The sequence below is a fragment of the Tympanuchus pallidicinctus genome, unplaced genomic scaffold, assembly GCF_026119805.1.
Source record: "Tympanuchus pallidicinctus isolate F22 unplaced genomic scaffold, pur_lepc_1.0 scaffold2, whole genome shotgun sequence".
Lineage (NCBI taxonomy): Eukaryota > Metazoa > Chordata > Aves > Galliformes > Phasianidae > Tympanuchus > Tympanuchus pallidicinctus.
In genome coordinates, this window is record NW_026294721.1 from 31,866,651 (window position 1) to 31,889,149 (window position 22,499).

Sequence of the window (22,499 nt, forward strand, 5' to 3'; positions counted from 1 at the left end):
AGTTACATTTCAGAGAAGTAAGGTTAAAAAAATGTAACTGTGGCATCCACCTACAATTAACAGCTGGAAATTCATTTCCAGTCTCAGGCACAGACAAGACTCAAAAGACCTATTTTGTTCTCTACACAAAGATTGGCTGGCATTACTTGCAGAAATTCCTAGCCAGAGTAACTATATTTTCCACCTAGAGTTTATGGACACTTTTAATAGATATGTTAGAAAAAGCAATAGTTATGTACCAAAAGCAGAGCATTACATGCTCCATGAAAGTGGCTTCGATACCTTACACCAAGGCACATTACAGAAGACAGAACATGAAATCATGGGTTGTTGATGGCTAAAGCACATAGGAATATTTAAAGCACAAAAAGTACTTGATATGCTTGCTGTCAACTGAAAAATGTGTCAACCATTCCTCTTCCAAACACATACCCTGTGCTGTAATTTGCAATCCACCTAACATACGTGTAAGTTAGAGCCACCTTCACTGCTTAACCTGTAATTTGATATTCATACAGTAGGTTAAAACTATGGAATAAATACTACCCAGTAAGACACCTAAAATCCCTTCCAGGTATGTCTCTGTAAATTCAAAACCTTTTCCTTTAAAAGGAAAGGATTTCATCAGAAGTGAAATAAATTAAAATACAGATGATTATGATAGCTCCAGCATGAAAGAAATATCTAAGAGAAATGGTTACAAAAATGTTACAAAACTTCAGTATTTGTTGATTTTTGTTGTTGTTTGTTTTAATAATGCTAAAAATGGAAATAGATGGGGAGAAAAACCCACAGGAGATAGAATTAAAGGTCTTTTTAGACTGACATAGTGAAAAGTAAGGAAGTTGTGAAATTCTGCATAAAAATCAGAATAATTTCTAAACCCTCCCTTATTTACAACATGATATGCTATTACCATTTATAAAAAAGGAACCACTCTTCTTTTGTAGACTTCATACAAGAAAGTGCTCTGTGGTTTCTTTTAAAAATACCTATTCACTGCATACTGTAAATAAAATTGGGTGAACTAGGGGAAAGCAGGGGCAGAAGTCCTGTCTTAAATGATATAATCCAGTTGCCACATTAAGCTGCAAGAGAAATGACAGCCAGGTCTCCACCCATCTGAACAGTCTTCACTGTTCTAGAGAAAAAAATAAAATGTACTAAGTAATTTGTTAACAAATAGAAAAAATGCACCTTAGTACAGTATAAAGCAAGTTACTAATACACTACAGTAGAACGTAATTTGTTAACTGAATCTTGGGGCATTTCCTTTCACCTGTCTTTACTTCAGAGCTAAATGTTCTTGAACTATAGGGGTTGCATACTATATAACAGTCACCAGTTTTGTCTGTCACATACGCACAAAAAAAAAATAAACATATATGGAAACAGTATGAAAATTGGGAATGATTAGAAGCATTATGACATGGAAATACCACTTAGGCATGAAAAGCGCATAACATTACCCTTGAATAATTAAAGGTCGATAGGTCAGTACTTGCATTCAGACCTTTCCTCAAAGCAAGGTTACCAAAGTGACCTATCTTCAATCCACTGCCTCCCAATGTAGTTTTTGCCCATCTCTGTTCCAGGTTTTCCACATACTTGGAATTCCACAGATGGTCCCCATCACCCCCAAAGAAACCTTTTTTTCCAGATGAATTCCCTAGAACAGAGCAGAACTTTATTTCTTAGAAAACAGAGGAATATTTTCCAGAAATTCACAATTCCCGTAAGTGCAACAACTGGCTAATAACTGGTTATTCTATAACTTTAAAAAAATCTGATAGAAGTTTGAGCACATTTTCAAAAGGCACTTATATTCCAATAAGTACTAGAAGTCTCATCATTTCAATTCAAATGATGCATTCTTAGAAAAGCCTATCCTAAAACCACACCTAAAATTTTAGCTAAATACTTTAAGCACGGTATTCTAATGTCCTTTGACAAGCACAGAGAACAGTCAACATTCCAGTTCTACAGTCTCTCCTTTTTCTTAGCACTTTATTACATTTCTTTATGTTAATGATTTGCTAAGATTATTTCCCTTCAACCAGCCTTTGTATTTCTTCATTTTCCTCTTTAAAAATTACTTAAGTAACAAAAGCCATTGTGACAAAAAGATGAAAGATAGCATAGTATGTGATTTCCCAACTGAAGCGTCTCACCTCAGCACACACAGCTGTGCCCATAAACTCTCTTATGCCATCACAGTATCACAGCGATGCATACATATACACTCTTTGGCCAAATACCCCACATTTATAACATCGTTTTCATTTGGATCGCATGTTTAGTGATCCTTTTTTTCCACAGGTCTACATGCATCTCCAGTGAAATATCTGCCTCTGGTATCTGCACCCTACTACAAGGTGCAAAGGCAGATTTCTATCTTAAAATAAATTTAGTATAATTAATAAAAGATTAATAAAAAATATATACAGATATATATATACACACAGGTATGCAGAAATAAGATGTATCCTCTCTGTTCAGACATCTCTCTTGTAAATGCTAATTTATAAGAATACGTGAAACTAATTTATAAGACTATAATTTATAAGTGGACTAATTGAATACATTTTTCAGGAAAGAGATGAGAAATCCTGTAACTCAAATGATACAGAAATGTATATAAGGAAAATCTTTAATTTCCTATATTAATGTAATACTTTAACAGGAAGTCATCAAAGAGAGGTAAACTTAAATTAAATGAGAATAAAGGAAATCTGGATTTAATAATTGATTTTTAATCTCCTTTGCATTTATACTTCCATGCCCTTAAAGAAAAAAACAAGGCCTCCTTTTCATTGTCTGCAGTAACCACTGAAACAAATATTAATTCTAAACCAAATTAAAACAGTATCTTAAAGCACTAAAATAGTTCACTAAAGGTACGTTATGCAAGAGGAAAACAGGTTTATCCAAATGGTCCTACATTCAAAACAAAATCGCTGAATAAAGAAATTTCTATTCAGAAGATTTACTGTAAGCCTGTGTTGGAATTTTAAAGGTCTGCAAAAAAAAAAAAAAAAAAAAAAGACAGACGCCTGGAAACAATTCTTTATATATTTATATGGTTTTTTGAGTGTGCATAGACATTTTTTGTACATCCACCGTGCCCTAAGAGACCCAGCTCCTCCAAGATGTCCCATGCTCAGGGCTCTGTGGAGCTCATTCACTGCCCCAGAATTCTCAGAACATATAGAGGATGGGCAGTGTGATCTGTACACCTTACAGCAACACTTCTGAAGCAGACAGCCACTAAGATCACCATGAGCCATAGCTAACTGCTGCTCCTCAAGACCACTACTGTATGCTCCTACTCCCCTGGACAAAGCTTACAGTCGCTGCAGCTGGAACACGCTACATCAAGAATCACTCCACACAAAACACCTGAACACCATTCACATGTGACTGGTTGCTCCCACAGTATTGTCTAATAAGCTGATTTCAAGTTCTGCCCAACTTCTAAACATAAGTTTTTCTGGTAATCTATTTTCTGAGATTGAGGCCAATATGTTTTTCTTCACAGATCAGAACTGAAGATGCCAGAAAGACAATGCATTATTTACTTTTGAAAATATCAAACCAGTTTTAAAAGACAGCTCACTTAAATGCTTTACTTAAAGACACCAGTATTATTAACATTCTTTAAATAAAGTTAAATGCTCTACTTTGCTCCATACTTACAGTCTTTATTTTTAAGTTTTCAATCAACTTTGGCAGTGCAGACTGAGAAATGATTTATATTAGCTTTCCCTATCTCCACTATGGCTGACTCTAGCTTGATTTCAAATGCTTTCAGAATACATTTGATGTCTTGGTTAGTAGTCCAGACATTTCTCTTTCAACTTGTTTCCTTAGAAGGTGATGGAATCAATTCCACTACTGTTATTTTCAGAAAAAAAATTATGGAGCTTCAAAGACTACTGTTTTGTTTTACACTGAGCCAGTCTGAAATTCAACTACCTGCTAGGCTCTAAAAGGCTTTTTTAAGCAGTTCACATAATATAGCAAGTAAAAAACATAAGACAACACTTCAACAAGTATGAAAAAAAAAAAAAAAAGGAAAAAACCCACATGCTGTTACAGTCTGTTTGTAACTATGCATACAATATAAATTAAGCATAAGGTAACAGTAGCTTAACTACTTTGATTAATCTCTAAGAATACGCATTTCATTTGGCCATTTTCACATCCAGTAACTATTCCAGAGGAAACACAGGTTAAAGGTTCAACTAGCACTTAAAATGTCTCCTAAACCATAATTATATCTGCAAGACTTGGGTAAAATTTGGAAATCTATGACAGAAAGCATTTATTTTTCTCAAATACTTCTTGGAGTTTGATTATTGCAAAGAATTTCTCCTTTACTACTTATATTCAATTGTATGCAAAGCGCATGTCAAATCGAAAAGCTATTCACAGCCTGCACAATTCAGGCCAGGAAGCATAATCATTGAGGTTTAATAAGTGATTAAAACAGAATCATGAGCTTCCTCTTCAAGTTCATTCAAAGAAAGCATCATCTACTCCACCTGGACTGTCACAAGTCCATGGGGCCAGATAGGATCCACCCAACGCTGAGGCAGCTGGTGGAGGCGATAGCCAAGCCACTTTCCATCACCTATCAGCATTCTGGTCAACCAGAGAGGTCCCAGAGAATTGAAGGCTTGCCAATGTGACTTGTCTCGCAACAAAAATCATTGCTCAAGCCTTATGAGAAGTGGCTGAATGAACTAGGATTATTTAGTCTGGAAAAGAGGAGTCTCAGGGGTGACCTTATTGCTCCCTACAACTACTTGAAGGGAAGTTGCAGTGAGGTGGGTGTTGGCCACTTCCCCCATGTAACTAGCAACAGAACTAGGGGGAATGGCCTCAAGTTGCTCCAGGGGAGATTCAGGTTGGACATTAGGAAATACTTCCTCTCCTTTTTGTGGTCAGGTGCTGGAACAGTCTGTCCAGGGAGGTGGTGGAGTCACCAACACTGGAGGTGTTCAAGAAATGTTTAGATGTTTTACTGAGGGACATGGACGAGTGGGAAATATTGCTGACAGGTGGACAGTTGGACTGGATGATTTTGGAGGTCTTTTCCAACCTTGATAATTCTATAACTCTATCATAAAATCATAGTTACAGCTGTAGACATTGCTCCATCATTTTTAAAGATGGAAGGAGAACCCACAAACTATACAATGTTGTGACATACACCTGTTTAGATAAATTATGCTCTTAGGAAAACTGAAATACAATGGGGAGAGGCTGAGAAGAAGTGAGCATTCAGAACAGGCAAGAATTCAAGCAGATAACACATAATGAGTAAAACTTATATCTTACCTATGGAGTTTTATTCTCCTTTTTTCCATTAAATTTGCATGGCTACCATATGCAGCATACATTCAACAAAACAGTCAACTGCATTAATTTGCCACCACTAATTTATAAGACACCTAAATAAAAGTCTATTTCTTGTCATTATTAATAAGTCTCTGATTTTGTTCAACCATGGCCTGTCTTTGGTTTTTGATGTGAAAGCACTGGTAGAAGTTTTTCATAATGAAGGTCGTGGGCATCAATTCAAATTCTGTGTATTGGAAAACAACTACTTCACTACTCATTGCAAATAGTGCAATTGATGAAATCTGGCAAGCAAATTCTAAAATTTTGGTTAAAAAAATATGCAACATCAAAAGCTCATGAAAGGGACAATATATTTATATACACACATTAAACTCTCAAAATAATAAATAGTAGAATTATAGCTGTTCATGAAACATGAATTCAGTTGTCTGATATGTAACCAGGATAATTGCTTTGCTGAATTTTATAGTGCAGGCCATCTATGCAGCCAAGGAATGGGGAAAGAAGGGAAATAAATATAGCAGAAACACCAACGCTCCTGTGACCAGTTCAGTGTTCTAAGTTAAAATAGTTCTTCTCCTCTAAACCTTTATTTTATGCACTGCTTATCCCATTTTATGAGATATAAAAGTATAAGAAATCACTGTACTCTAAAATATACAAAGACAATATAAAAATGCAGAAAGAGCATTTCAATGACAAAGAATTTAACACTGACCACTATAGAGCCAAAATAAATCTAAATTGGAACGACCACAGGTAATGAATAAAGAATTTTGCTTTACACGAGCTTTTCTGCTATTCTTTTTTTTTTTTTTTTTTTTTTTTTTTTTAAAACTTTCAAGTTTCCTAAGGGAAAAAAAAAAGCCTCAAAGCCACCCTAACTGGGTTTTAAATATTTTTAGAATTCTCCCAAAGTGGTCCTTTGCTTGGTAATTTTTCTCCAGGGTTGCATTAACATCTCACTCGTCAACACAGATGGCCAAAAGATCGAAATAGGCATCTGTAAAGAAGGCAAGCATTAAATAGACAACCTAGTGCAAAGGTCAGGATGTTTTATGTTTCAGACACTATTCCTAACCATCCTGATCTTTCCACATCCAAAGCTACGAAGAGATCAGGGAACATCTTAAAAGGATTTCCTAAGCATCTTCTTCAAGGTAAAATACAAATTATTCAAGATTAGATATAAGTTTTTTGCTGCTCAAACTAGTTTTCTGACTGCTTCTCACTTAGTTCAGTTTATATTGATAACACTTAGAGGATGGAGATGGAATTAAAATATCAAATCTTTACTTCCAGTTCAGAAGATGTTCCACACTTCATGGAAGCAGTAGAGAAGTCCAAAGTCTCTCTGACCTTTCTGTCCTATGGGACAAGCATTACACACGGACTAACAGTACTCACATACTGTCTTCACTACAAAGGAACCAATATCTTTTTTTATACTTAGCATTTGGGTCATTATATCTTACTATTAATTATGAGGCTGCTCCAAAAGTAATGCCTCCTATTTCATTATGCTGGCCCACATCATCAGAGGCAGATACTGGTCATATGTCAGGAGAGGTTGAACCTTCTCACTAATGTTGTTACATTTTCTAGCCATGTGACAGATGACAGCAGAGGGGCAAAACAGCATAGGAGCATGTATGAAGTAAAGGTGTGTCACTGAATTCCTCCATGTGGAAAAAATAGCACTGACACTTACTGCTGCTAGCTGAGCATTTATGGAGACCAAACAGTGGATGCCAGCACAGCAAGGTGGTGGGTGGTGCATTTCAGCAATAACAACAGCAATGCGAAAGGCAAGCAACATTCCAGATGGCCATACATAGATGTCACAGCACAAAATGAAGAACATGTCGATCAATTCATCTGTGGCTAATAGTAGTGATTATGTTGAAAACCAGTGTTCTGTAGCTGAGAACTTACTCTGTTGTGTTATTTTGCTCTTTGTAGTTGTTAGTCTTCATCAAAATCAATATGAGGCATTACTTTCAGAGTGACCTATGTATGTTTTCTTTCCAAAGGATACTACTCATTACTGTCATAATCACAGCTCAGTGATGCAAAACACCAGATGCTGTCCCAAATGCATGTCTGTCTTTTCGGTTCCTTCCCCTTCCCTAGTGTCTGGAGAAGGAGTTCAACTTTTTGCATCAGCAATTTCTTTGTTTTGATACTGAAATTGGTCACCTTTTACAAAGATGCAAATGAGCCAGGCTTGAACATTTTGCTTACTGACAAGTCAAGTTCCGCTGTTTTACAACAGGAATGCCAGAAGCAGCCTAACTTTAAACATCAAGTTTCCCCGCAGTAAGCTTGAGGTTTTTTTTCTGCTTCACAGAGCCAAACTACCTTTGCTCAACACTGACATATTCATAGCCAGGGTTTGTAAAAGATCAGCTGTAGTCAAGCGGATGGTGTCAATCACTGAAGCATTCTAAACATTTTTCTTCTTAAGCATCACTCAACACCTCTAAAGATAAATGTATTTTAGAAGATAGAGCCATGTGTTAAAAGCAAAAGGCTTAAATGGAATCAGGGTGGACGCAGACTTCCCTCATAATGTACCTGTACATAATAAGTAAATAATGTTATTTTTATTAAAGAATAAAGCATCTTGTAAATTTGCATAAAATAAAATAGCATACAATTGATATGTTTGAATGTAAGTTTTGGAAACTTACATTTGATAAGAAATAAACACTAGTCTAAATAAAGCTGTTCAATACTTTTGAGACATTTGTTAAAAACAATCTGAAAAAAGTATGCATAGTCAAATTTTACTTTATTTTTCGCTGAAGGAAAGTGTGACAGCACACACCTGTTGTTTTCAACAGGATCTAATGAAAAGGTGCCAAAACAAACCTACTTGTGAAATCTCTATGCTGCTCAGTAGAAAGAAACTAAGGTCCTGATTCAGCAAACTCTTAGTTTTGATTGAATATGTTACCTGCATTGAAGGTTCACAGGAATATTTCACTCAAAATAAGCTGTCAGCGTACAATAACATTTCAACACTCAAAGCTAAAACGGTACCTAAGAAAAGCCCACCAACACTAATATGCTTTGTTTGCGAATAATCCTGATGCATACTTTAAGACGGGGAACAACATCTCTTGTTATTTTTGTCACTTACAGCCTGACATAGCTCAATAACTGCCCACTAGAGAACACACTGACCATGAGATTTCTATAGTTGAAATTGGCAGGCAGAATTTAAACTGCCAGTCCATTCATTTACAACAGCCCCTTGGCACTGCTAATGGCAAGGCATTCTCTGTAAGCAAGAGCAATTGCTTCAGCTTTCTGCACAAGGTTCCTGTGTACCAGAACAAGTATAAAACATCATGGACTTATCTCATATCCAGTATGTGATGTAAGTATCCTCTGCAAGAACAGCATCTGCAACAGCTAGCACTTAGTCTGCTTCACATTGTGTAACTAATCAAAGAAAATAACCACTCGCAGATTAGCTATGTAACTTTCATTCTAATTACAATTACCGTCAAGAGGGGGCGGGAAAAAGGTAAATTCAACACTTAGGTATAGCTGTTAGTGCTTTGGAAATCCAAAGTTACCGAGAAGCATCAAACTGACTTTTGACCTTGCCAAAGTATTGCAGAACTCCTACAGAGCAAGAAAAGCACCTTTTCTTCGCACTGCAGCGTCATTTCTGACCCAGCAGTGCACAACAGCCCTGGTCAGCTGCAGGCAGCAGTCCACCCTCACCTCCAACCCACACACAGGGCAGTACCCCTGCAGCAACTCCCTGTGTAAACCCAAGAATGTTTTTGGGCTCTAGAGATTAGTTAAGTATTAGTATTTTCAAAATGCATATGATTAAGAAAGGAAAACAGAAACCTGCTGTACCTGCTCGCCTCCACTTATCTTAAATCCCCTGATCACCAGTTGTTTTCCAGATTTCACCTGTAAAACCTACAATTAGAAAACCAGATTTCCTAAGGTAATTTAATGGATCCAATAAAAGCAAGCATCTGGTATCTTCTTAGATTTCATTTTTCAGAAGAGACTTGCTCATCTGTATGTCTTGTAATTTGGTTCTTTGCAGAATATTTAAAGCATCAAATAATATATGGTTTGATTTATGAAGCAACTTCCACTTACAGAGTTACCTCATTGTGTACTCAAGCATTATGGAAACGCAAAGCCCATGTGTTTAAACCTACACTCTTTAATAGCATTCTCACAGGCAGCCACTCCAGTAAGCTTTTGCTAAGAAGCAGAAGTGACCAAGGAAGTGATCTCAGACAGCATTTACCGACAGTAGAAAGGAAGGTTAGAAAAAGAGGGCAAATAAGATGGAAGGGTTTTAGTGTTTGTTTGTTTCAATTAGTATTCCTGAATACGAACACGTCTAACTAAAGCAGGTGAAGGGATAATTTAATTGTGGCTGTCATCTCACCTTCAAATTGCCACCTCCAAATAACACAGCACACCATTTGGAGTCATCCCCAGGAAGTTATTACCAATTTGACACTTAGGCTGGTGTCATTAGCATTAATCAGTTCTCACTTGGATGGATAAGGATTTAACACAATAATTACAAGAGCAATTATGTTACTAATTATGAGTAGTTATGTTAATACATCAATATTATGTATAATTACTTTAAGAGTAATTATCAATATTAATACTATATAATAATTAATATTAGTTCTACTGATCCCTGCAACTCCTGACTTAGCTGATGTTATGCAAATGGTACAACACTTTCTGTGCATTTATCATCTTTATAAGTTATTTCTTCTAAAGCTTAGTTGTTAAGTAACTGATTTTGAAACATTTGACCCAATGCTCTTACTCACCTGTGTGAATAAATCCTAGCCCCACAGGGAACAGAAGAATTCTGTTCCTTTATTATCAACTTCCTCTGTGATACAGCAAGCCCTTTTAAAAATATTACCAGGTAGTAAAAGCAGACTTTGCATTTTCTTAAAGCAGGAAGACATGTAGTAGGAGATGAGCCCCTCATTATCCATCTGTTTCCAGTTGTTCATATTTATATTATCAAACTTTCCAGATGTCATGCTCTTCATGTTTTGTCCCTGTGGAATAATAAACTGTGTTCCTCTTACCAGCTCTGAAACATCTATCCTTACGTTTGGACATTGAAAATAACTTGCAAATGAATAGTGTGTTAAATTCTTGTTTTCTATAGAGATTTCCAAGACCAGCATTCACCAATTCCCTCTTGCAAACTACTTAAAGAGAGAAGAAAAAGGATGGAGTGGTGAGGCTGGATGGAAAAAAAGCAGCAGCACAGAGTGAAGTTAGCTGGAAATAAAACTGGAGGCAGTCTTGCCTCCAGTGAGCCATTTATATATATATTGAAAAGAGGAGAAGCAAACAACAAAACAAATGCCAGATCTGCAGGTGTGCTAACAAATTAAAACTGGAGCAGGAAAAGAAAAAATCTGTTATATCCTTTCAACCTCTGTTTCACCTCAGCAAACTGTATGACACAACCATTATGCTGGATTCTAAGGAGAATTGCGTGCAATCAGCCTTATCAGCACCACCTGTAAACACACTGCAGGTATCTGCTCAGTTTGCTACAGCTCTGCTCTGCCAGTTGGCACCAATCACAGGTGCTCCAAAGCTGCCCTGAGCTACTAAAGATAGAGAAAGGAAAAGAACACAAACTCTAAGTTAAGAAATTGGCATTACAGACACCACATGCAGTGATAATTTTTTTCAGCCATTAAAGAAGTTTTCAACAGGACATGTTACAGGCATCTGGCTACTCAAGAAAGCATTGAAGAGACTAAACACATGTTCTCTACTTAGGTAATTTCTGTCACTAGGAGTTACTCCAATGTTATACAATCAGTAAATGTACAGAGGTTAGGCTAAGTAGGATTATTGCAATGAAAAATAATAAATGAAAAATGCTCACCAATGTTGTAGACATGCAATAAACTCCATGAATAACTATCTCCAGAAAGTGAACTTTCCTTACCGGCAGTCAGCACTTAAAAGGAATCCAGGAGAGGTGGGGACAGACTCCACCCCTTCTGGTAGCACAGGTGAATTGCCTTCACCTGTGCTCCTGTGGCTGACTCATTGTTTGCCTCAGATGGTCAATCAGAGGTTCAAGCTGTGATCAACAGCTCCCATACAAATGCAATGAGGGAATTTGTGAGGTTGCATTGGACACATCAAAATAGAATTAGACATTGTGTTCTGAAATCTCCAGATGATGTTTATCTTTGCATACATCTCACTCAAATTTTCTGCTTCACATAAAATTGTTGTCCACTAAAATCTGAAAAACAGCAATTCAGTTTCTATATACGAAGACAAACTCAAAGAATTCCTGATTCTAAGAGCCAAAAACTATTTGTGTGTCTATTACTTGGGAGAAAGAATAATGAAAGAATAAATCTATAAGCTGGAAATGAGATGGCAATGTGTCTTCAGGGCCCAGAAACCCAATCATATCCTGGGCTGCATTCAAAGAAGCATGGCTAGCTGGGTGAGGGAGGTGATCCTGACCCTCTACTCTGTGCTGGTAAGGCCTCACCTGGACTACTGCATCCAGATGTAAAGTCCTCAGTACAGGAGAGACATGGACCCATTGGGGAGTGTCCAGAGGAAGGCCACAAAAATGATCCAAGAGATGGAATGCCTCCCCCATGAGGAGGACAGGCTGAGAGAGCTGGAGCTGTTCAGCTTGGGGAAAAGAAGACTCCAGGGAGACCTGATAGTGGCCTTTCAGTATCTAAAGAAGGGCTATAGGAAGATGACAGACTCTTTAGCAGGGTCTTTTGTGATAAGGGGAAAGATTTCAAACTAGAAGAGGGAGATTTAGATTGGATATAAGGAAGAAGTTTTTTATGATAGTGAACATAGTGAACCTCCAGAACAGGTTGCTCAGAGATGTGATGGATGTGCCATTCCCAGACACAATCAAGGCCAGGCTGGATGGGGCTCTGAGCAACTTGATCTAGCTGTAGATGTCCCTATTCACTGCAGGAGAATTAGAAAAGATAACCTTTAAGCACCTCTTCCTACTCAAAGGATTCTATCTGCCTCTTGTTGGACTGTATGTTCAGATTATTACAGTGCAGGTTCTAATAGTATTTTAAATAAAAATTCCTGAGGAACACAACTTTATCCATTCTCTTCAAACTACCAGCAATGGTCTCATTCAACAGTATTTCCAAGTAGCTTTCTAGGGGATTATATTCAAATTACATCCTCACTGCCTGTACCTTATATACAGGGCATCTGGGCACCAAGACTGAACAGGCATGGCAGTGACTCCCAAGGTTCCTCTAGGCAAAGACCAAGACCCACGACGCATCCTAGTGAACCTTAACAGGCAATGTAGACACAAGAGTCACATAAATGGCTACACATGTAAAGGTGGGTAGGTTTTTTTTTGTTTCTGCTTGTTTTCAGAAAAACAAGAATAAACAGAAATAAGACTGAATAAAAACAAATAATTGCGCAGAGAACAAAAATTAAAAAGACCCCTTCTCCTGCAGATTCTCCTCTATTCACAGTTGTTTAGGGAAAATAACCAGAGCCAGACTTAGTACATTTTTTATTTTTTTTTTACCTTTCAGGATTAGGTTCTGCCTCATAATTTCTAAGAAAGCCCCCTATGGTGTGGAAAGTTTACTCCAAAAATAATTTCTGCCAAATTACAGGAAGAATTACTCATACCTTTATTACGAACTGTATGAAATAGTTATGTCTTTCAAAATATTAAAAAAATAAAAAGGGAGATTGATTCAACTGATTCAAAGAAAAACAACTTTTGTCCCTCTATTGCAGGTTGTAAATACCCTGCAGAATATTTTAAGAAGTATATTGCCAACCCTAGGAAGTAAAATTGCCTATTTAGCAGAAAAATGAGGTATGTTTCATGATTCCCCACGTAGAAGATATTCCTGCCCTTGCAGGGATGCTCACTTGCTATGAACAAAGCAAATTTTTATTTACAAACTCCTTCAAAACAAAGTCAGAGAAGAAATTGAACCATACAAGTCAGGCACTAGCATTTTAAATATACCATGTAGAACTTTCTGCAGAACTGCATTAGATAATTTTAAATTAAAAAAGACATTTTAAAAAAATTCTACATAATACATAAGCCATTAGGTAGCTACGAAAAAGTTCATGTTACAAGTTCTGCTGACCTTGACTTAATAAAAAAAATATATATATATGCTTAGTGTTTGCAGAATGGAACACTAACTACAATCAATAGGTTTTCCTTAGAAAAAGTGCAAACAGAACTGAAAGACATCTACACCCAAGACTAATCATATTCTCCAGTAGAGCAGAATAGTCTCACAGATGTGCAGCACTTGGGTAACAACACATATTTGCAGGGAAATCAGAGGGTTCCTGAGATTGCTGTAGGCAGAAAGTTAACACATCCCACGAAAAGAAACTCAAGAACTCAGGAATAATATCTGAGAAACAACACTTCAGTGGAAATATTCTACCAGACCAGGTCTCAGTTTTGAAATTTAATCTGACTAACAAAAGCTTAAGATAAAGGCTTATGTCCATGGTCATGTTCTATTGCTTCAGTGCCCCTATTTTATTTTTTTTTCAAATCATGATCAAGTCTCTGTTCTTGTAACCAAGATGCTTGCTTTACAAAAGGGTAACTAGCAGCTTTCCTTCAAAATGTTTGGGAACTACAGTGGCTCCAAGTGGGCAGTAAAATAGTAAATTTAAAACTTGCCTATTGTAAACCAATGCTGGCAATGCACAACAGGCTTGGGGATCACAGAGTTTGGACCATGTTTCCTATCCAGCTGCAAAAGTAAATTGGGAGATTGGCATTATCAATTCAGAAAATTAGGAGGAACACTCCTGCATGGGGGTTGCACTCCAACCACAGCAACAAGCAGACACAAGTAAAGCTTGTCACTTTGTCACTATAAGAATAAATGCCACATTGCCACATCATTTCATAAACATACATATCAAAAAAGCAAGAGCAGTACATCCCTGCATATCCCTAACTGGTTTCGCCCATTAGTCTACTTTCTTCAGACAGTTCCCCAGCAGCCGCCTTCTCTGCTAGAAGAAAGAAAAAACAGCCTGTTGCAATTCAACCTGTGGTTTTGGCAGGTCCTGCGCTTTTGTTCTGTGGACAAAACCCACATGCCTGGATGGACAGATAGTCAAGCTAGGTTTCTTGAAGGTAGAGAATTGCTCTGCAAAAACCCTGGCCCAGAGTGGCTTGTCTTGATCCATTTTCCTCATATGTTTTTCCCATGCTTTCTTATTGAACAACACCCCTGATTTGGCATAGAGTATGCTACATATAGTATAGATACATTTGAAGTATATGTATAGTGGATAGCTGCTTTAGACTTTCATTAGATTGCATAAGAGGTTCCAGCACGGTTTTGCCCCTGTTCCAGTACTTTCTGGTTTGCTGCAGCAATACCAGGTCAGACAACAAGCTGTACAACTACATGAGGTAATGATCTGGCTCTTGCTGGTAAGTTTTTTCCCTATCAGGGACTAGAGCTGTCTCAATCAATGCCTGCTTGGTTTGTTTGGATGATCAAGAAACAGCTGCTAACCTAAAAGATCCCGTAGCAGTCAATTTAGACCCTTGTAACTCCATTCCACACTTGCTAAACCTTTTCACCGAACCTTATTAGAAACAGAGCTCCCACAGCACGGGAGGGAATTAGAGGGTTTCTGCACTGCATTCACACCATCACAAGCTCTACTGGAGCAGCTATGTGCTAGAGTGCTTTCCTCGGTCCCTATATTAAAGCAACTCACTTTACAGGTCAGTGCTCTGGCAAGCTTGCTCCTTGGCGAGACTAGCAGCTTCCACAGTGGCAGAGTGAGGTAGCCACAGCTGTACCAGCTGTGCATTTAATGCTGAGCACAGGTTCCCAACAGCTTAAGTAATAAGAGTTCAGCATAGCAGTCAAGATTACACATTAAGCATCCATGAGCAAAACAGAAGCAATTAAAGAACAACCAGGGAGTGCTCAAATGTGTAACCAGATACTCTCACAGCCAATACATATCAATACAACATATAAAAACATGGTCAAGCACCACAGCTCTCTCCCTCAGAGCACCGTAGTTGGGTGGTCTTGCAATGAAAAGTATGTGTTAAATCACATCTTGTCCACCCAGAAAGACAGCCAGCCATAAACTAGCTCCCAACGCTTTAAAACAGAAAGGGCTCCAATCAATGCTGCCAGTAACTTGAGTAACCCCAGAGAGGACATTTCTGGCCAAGGCAATGGTTGACCGTGGCTTTTCATGGGAACACAGCACTGAAAGAGACCTCCTCAATGGCAGGTCTAATGCACTATTTCCTCCTTTCACACCAAAAGGGAAAAGAAGGCATTCTCCATGTGTAAGTGTGGAACATTCTAAGCCTTCACATCTATACCCTGACAGCTGGTACACTAATAGCATTGCACATTTTCTGCTGTTCCCAATCCTGTTATGTAATAGGAAGCACTACTAGCAACTGAACTTCTGCAGTAAGGACTTCAAATCATTAAGTCATCAAAAGAAAATTGCAGTAATTCACAGGCCCTAATGGAAAGATGAGAAAGCTGCAAAAGAACTCGGGCAATGACTGGAAGACTGCAAGAGCCTGGAAAGACTATAAAGGAGATGACAGCAAAACACAGAAGCACTAAGACCTAAGTTTAGGACAAAAGGAAATGGGAAGGACAGCAATACTCCCGATGAGCTGGAACAGAAATACATGAAAAGAAAAATGCCCCACACAAGATTTCAAGGTGTCCATTTTCATTCTGATGTACTAAAGAAATGTCAAAAGCCAACAGTATGAACACAAGCCAAACTTAAATCAAAATCCAAAGAGGAAAATGTCCACTCTCCTGCCAAATGACTCTTCAGCCCATGATTTTAAATTTCTGGGAAACGTATGGTACATTTATTGTCAATTGGCTTGTGCTTTTTATGGCTTCTTGGATAACAGCAACAGGCCAGTGAGTTCTACAGGCAGTTTTAAGGAATGTTTACCAGGCAATATCCAAGATTTCTGGAGAATGTGAATTACCAAATAGGTGTTTTTAATTTAGGATCTTATAAAATTAAAATTGCACTTTATTCTTTGAGATTAATTACTGTCATTACTGCTAATGGACATGAAAATAAACACAACCAGCGTAACTACTCAATTCAACAGAATTTAATAAACTCATTTTAGGACTAGATAATTCATATCCCAGTGTTCTGGAAACCCTGACACAAAAAGCAGGAAGTGGTGAAGAAAATATTTTAATAGCTCTCCAATACTGAGGATGGTGCTATCTGATCAAAAATGGCAAACATAATACCTATACTTAAGATAGAAAAAATGTAATCTGGAAAGAGTCCACTAAGTCTGATCTAAGCAAAATGCATGGCTCCAGGACAATTATTCAGAGGAGACAAAAAAAAAAAAAAAAAAAAAAAAAGTACTGAAGAGATGCAAGTAAAAAATACAGATGAATAAACTTGTACCTGCATTTCCAAAAAACAAACAAACAAACAAAACATTTAAATTTTACTTCTTTTTCTATATTAAATACGAGCATCTCTAGTAGAAATCATTTATTTGGCCTTCAATAAAGCATATGATCATGTGACTAATTCTTATTGAACCTAGAAACAAAGGGGAAACCTGAAGTATACATCAGCAGTATAAAGGAATGGACTTAATTGACTATGGAGTTTTAAAAAGAATAAGCATGCAACATGTTGAGATTATTACTGGGCTTCTACAAATATTTGTTCAGAAAATCATTTCATTTGGTAACTCAATCAATGATCTTAGCAAGAAAAATACCCAGAAGTATCTTATCAAAACCAGCTTATAACACAAAGCTTAGAGATAAGATCAACAAGTAGAAGTGCCATACAGAATATGATAGAGTTTAATGGGTTACTTTGAGATGCCTGAGCATGTAAGTCCAATAGCAAAAAATACTGTTTCTGGAAATATCAGAAAATAAGGTTACTTATCAACTAGGAAAATTTCTAGGGGTAAAATATCTTGTTGGCAATATTTGTTGATAACACATTGATTGTAATCTTCCAATATAATCTATACGTGTCAAAGGCAAATATAATCTAAGCACTTATCAGGAGTGGTATATCCAGCAGAGAGAGGAAAATGTTTGTGCTAAAGTACTTCAGGAGAGAACACAAATCTGGCCATTCATGCCCCGGAAAGCTGAATACAAACTAATGACAGAGGAGGTCTTAAGAGTGTTAAAGGAGTAGAGAGCATCTCTCAGAAAAAAACACAAAGAAAAAAAAAAGTTACTAAGCAAAAATAGCCTAGCAAGACAAACTGAGAGAATGACTTCCTCTTGCAAGCACAAAAACATTAAAACAAAGAAACAAGTAAATAAACAGAAAAGATACCAAAAACACATACAAACTCAGTTTCACTGCGCGTGAATTTCCACAACTGGTTGCTCACATTTTTTACTTAATTATGATATAATAAACATGGAGATTTTTATATTTAAAGTATTAAACTATTTAATATCAATTCTATCTGATCACATGTAAATCTGCTTGCATTTCCCTTACAAGGAAGGTAGGTCTCATTGGAATGAGCAGAATGAGTGTCAAAACCTAAATCCTGTACACCCAAATATTAAGATGTTCAAAGGAATTCAGACATCTATTTTTAAAACATTTTTATGGGAATCAGACTCAGTTCTGTCAGTTCTTGTTGAATAACCTCGTAGAACTAAACAAACCACGCAAAAAGAGGCTGAAATTTGTCTGCCTGTAGCGCAGGCAGATGACTTTTCTGTCAGACAGGAAGATGTGACTGGACTACTTGGCTTCAAGAAAACCTTTTTTAAAAAACAAAACAAAACAAAACACGGAATCTAAGGTGTGAATTGTTCACACTGTATCCTTTCAGTAATATTTGGGCATTTCTGAAAAAGACATGCTAACTTTCACAAATGCTGGACAACCTCTCTGTAGTTGGGTTTAGCTTGTGCCAGTACAAGAATGAGCCTGGTACTGTTGTGATCATCTAGCTTGCCTCACTTGGTCCCACCAGTGGTGTGGAACAGGGGTCTGCTCATCAGGCAGGGCAAGGTTACATTTATGCTCTGCGGGGAGGCTATACGACATCTGTCTAAACTATGAGAATAAGGCCAAAGCCTTAAATAAGCAGTTAGTGAAAAGCCACCTTACTAGCTTAGCAGATTCTCTACTCTGGCACATCTCATAATCTTTTTTAGTCAAGAAGTTCTGTCTGTTCTTTCACTGTTGTTTGCTTTTTGAATCTATTCTAACGCTCCTTTCTCTTCAAACCATAGCAGACTGCTAATCCAATGTGTACCTGTTTTTTTCTCCTTAATATCCCTATTTACAGACCTAAAAAATAATGCTATATCTTTAAGTGCAGCCTTGAGATGGATGTAGGGATACTTTCGGTAATACTAAAGCTAGGACACATAGAACAGTCATACACACAAATTTGCAAGATGGAAATAATTTTTTGTTTGTATCATAAATTTTTCTTTGGACAGAAAACTACTGGGGCTTCTATCTGAACTAAACAACCAAACTGAAAGCAGACTTGGCAGAGCAATGAACTGCTCTTCATAACAAGTGGAAAGTAAGAAAATACTTAGAATTCTTTTACTTCCTTCCAGCTCTTGTTCTAAACCACCTTATTAAGTACTTTTGCAGTTGTCCCAAAAGGAAAAGTAATTTAAACAATAGATTTCAAAAGTCTCTTTCAATATATAGTTCTCATAAATGTTGGTTCTTTGATCTGTTTTATTGGACTTTTTATTCCAACTCTCAAAGGTCTACTATTAAAAAAACCTACTCAGATAAAATATAAATGCTCAAACTGAGAGGAAATGTTTCCATATTTGAATTTTCCAATAGCTTTATGTCCACTGAGTAAACACCTAGAGAAATAAATCAAACACTGAGAATCATCTACTTTTAGGAAAGAACGCGTGGTCAGTGGATGAACTAGAGAAAAGCAAAAAAAAAAAAAATAAAATACAGACTATGAATATCAAAACAAATGACAAGGGAGGAGAGGGGGAAGAATCTAAGCTTTAGTTTTCAAAAGAAAGCATTCAAAAAAAAAACTTGAGACTGTGAAAAGAGAATAAAAGGAGCAGAGAACTTATAACTTTTAACAAGTTAGCAAGGATTTGTCCTGTTAAAGATGCATGGAACAGAGCAGTTGCATATATTTAATAGACTTTAATTGAAAATTCCTTGAGCATTTTATCTGAGACACTACAGTGTACATGTCTGTGGCTCTATAGAGGTGTTATTGGACAGTTATGGCACCAGTATGTTGGTGCCTCATGCATAATATTTACATGAACAGAGCCAGACTGGGTTCTTAGGCTGTGGCAAGCAGCTAAATTCTGTAAACCAAAGGGAAAATACAGTTCCAGGAATGGAAAATTGAAGTCTATTTCTCAACCAAGACTGAAGCAGATGTGGTGGAATGTACTCTTTCCTGAACGTGTAACATGAAGGTAATCAATGTGAAAAGACCAAAGTGTTCTTTCTTCCCTTCTGCTTTGGAAGAAAGAGGCCTTCAAATGGTTCTTGTTAACTTTCACAGCCTGTGTTTCCTCTTTTCATGAAGGCTCAGGAAAGAGGGAAGTATGTGGTAGTAACTGGCTTGTAAATTTATATACTGCCTGAGAAGAATTCCATCCATTTCTGTGCCTTGGGTTTTTTCAGAGGTACTGAACATGTCGGCGTGAACAACCTTATTTGGTGCGTGTCCCTGTTTTTCCTCTTCAACACAGATTTTCCTCTCCTTTGTTTAAAGACCTCCGAAGACCTCCACCACTCCACTATTAATAGAAGTAATATCCAGCACAAGGATTCAATCACACTAGGGATGCAAACATTCTCTCAAAAATCCAGCTCTGCCCTCAAGACATCATCACTTGCTACTATTTTCCACTGTCCAAAGCATTAAAGTAACTATTCATATCCTTTTGTCATTTAACTGAGAGATCACTCATATGCTCTCAAAGCTACTATGAGCTTGAATAGCTGTGGTATCAGAACCTAATATAAAAATGACAACAAAAAAATTAAAAATAGAAACAAACAATAAACCGTTTGTTCTGGTTTTACTTAGGGTGAATATGGGAACACCCAAAGGAAAAGAACAGTTCTATCACCTCTCCAGTTATGCAGAAAGCAATGAAAACAGCAGCATCTTCAGCTACATGAGCGGATGCAGAGTAGGATATCTTTGTATAACCTGTTGCTGGCTCTTAGAATTTGAAGCACATATAAATCAAAGCTGCAGAGACTTTGAGGTATATTTTCCAACTTGTATATCTGTTTCAGGAAAAGTTCATGCAAAATATCATCTTCCCTAGAGCAATGTTACAGGTCTACCAAATCAAGTTGCTTACAATCTTCTAATTCCACGAAACTTCTTGCAGTGCAACACTGCGCAGAAGAGTATATTACACCCTTCCTAAGGAGAGCACTCCTCCCCTTCCTCTCTTGATCACATGATATACATTGTAATATAACCTGAAAATGTCATCAAACATTAAGCAACTCAAGGGAAACTGAAATGTAATTAAAAGTGTTACAGATGGATTTCCTCTTTCTTGCTGTGGTAAAATTAAAAGCTTTGTACCAGTATATCTTTTAACCCTTAGATTTAGGAGTGTGATCAAAAACAGAAGCAGCATCAAAAAAATGGTAGGCAAAACCTGGTGTTTACTAGTACAAGAAAATGCTGTAAAAACACCACAAAAACAAACAAACAAAACCCTATTATAGCACTTCCCCCTATATAGCACCTTTCTAATCTACTGAAAACAAAAATTACACTCAATACAAAATAAAATGCTTATTACTTATTTTAATCAGCCACATTACTCTGTGGGACTCCTACAAATTAAGATCTCAGTGATTTAAGAAGGCTCAAAGAAGAAGGAAAAAAATGTCTGCTGCTTTCTCTAAAACAAAACAATTAATATAAACAGAGGGCAAATGCACTAGTACTGAAGTAATGCTCACTTTTAAAAAATTACTTGTTGTTTCTGTAGAGTCTGTACAGTTAAATCTGGCAGACTGGTTCTGTCCTTGAAGCATTGCAGTCTGACCAACTCTGGAGTTATTAGCAGATGTTTAGTTAGAAGAAAGTGCCACAGAAAAGGAGAAAACAACACTGCAGGATGTGCAGACCACCTTTAACCTGAATGAGGACTTCTGCCTACATTACAGTAAGCAGGAAGAACAGGTATTTTAAAAGACTACAAATAGTCACTAGTAAGGTGCAATTAGCTTCATCAGCCATAATCATCCATTAATTTAATGAATAAATCAGTAGCAGTATGATCAAAGATTATCCATGAGTTTGCATTTAGCCTTTTGCTCATATAAATCTTTCCTAAAGAATTCCTCTACCATTCACACTGCCCTACACAGTCACGTTTAAATAAATGGTGCTAGACATAAACCATTATTTAAACAAAGGAAGTCAAATGCAAAAGTGTTTGAATAACTGAGTGTTTTATGTTCAGAGAGTTCACCTTAAATATTTAATAACCTGGCCACAAGACAAAAAGCTTACTGTTAGTTTTGCAAATACAAATCAGATTATAGCTATATGCTAGGCACCAGTGAGGAAGGAGATGAGTGAAGCAGTGAATAGCTTGTGTATCTTCAGCAAGTCTGAAAGAAAGCAAAGCATTGCATTATATGGGTCTGGTGAGTCTTGGAAAAGCGAAGAACAAAGCAAGAGAAAAACATGGCTCAAGTATGAGCACTACGAATCAGATTCTAACAATTTTAGCACATCACTTCACATTTTATCATTGAAAAATTACAATAAAAACTTGCAGGAGAACATGACAAGACAATCATGCAATCATGCAATACATGACAAGACTATCAGGACATGAGGTCAATTTTTTTATTTTTTTTTTTATGGAAGAATTAAAGCTGACAAAAAATTCTCCTGATAACAGTGATTTATGAACAGATGTTTTACAGAAATAAGGTAGAATGTTTTAACAAGCTTTGTTTTGTAATTTTTTTAATGAAGAATTACGTTGTCCTATAGTAAGGCCCACATCACTTTACTTTCATTGCTG

The 22,499-nt window shown here is 36.9% G+C and overlaps 1 protein-coding gene across 6 annotated transcripts in view; it reads right to left on the bottom strand.

Annotated features, from left to right (window-relative positions):
* BMPR1B (bone morphogenetic protein receptor type 1B) overlaps positions 1-22,499 on the bottom strand; it is a 234,603-nt gene that overhangs the window by 190,255 nt on the left and 21,849 nt on the right. For 3 of the 6 annotated variants that reach the window (XM_052682138.1, XM_052682134.1, XM_052682137.1), the window contains exon 1: positions 11,294-11,358. The exons of 2 other annotated variants lie outside the window; for them this stretch is intronic. The gene's annotated coding sequence lies outside the window, so the exon portion shown is untranslated. Of the gene's footprint in view, positions 1-10,202; positions 10,426-11,293; positions 11,359-22,499 lie in introns of those variants that run through there. One more of the 6 variants, XM_052682132.1, reaches the window with a different exon arrangement.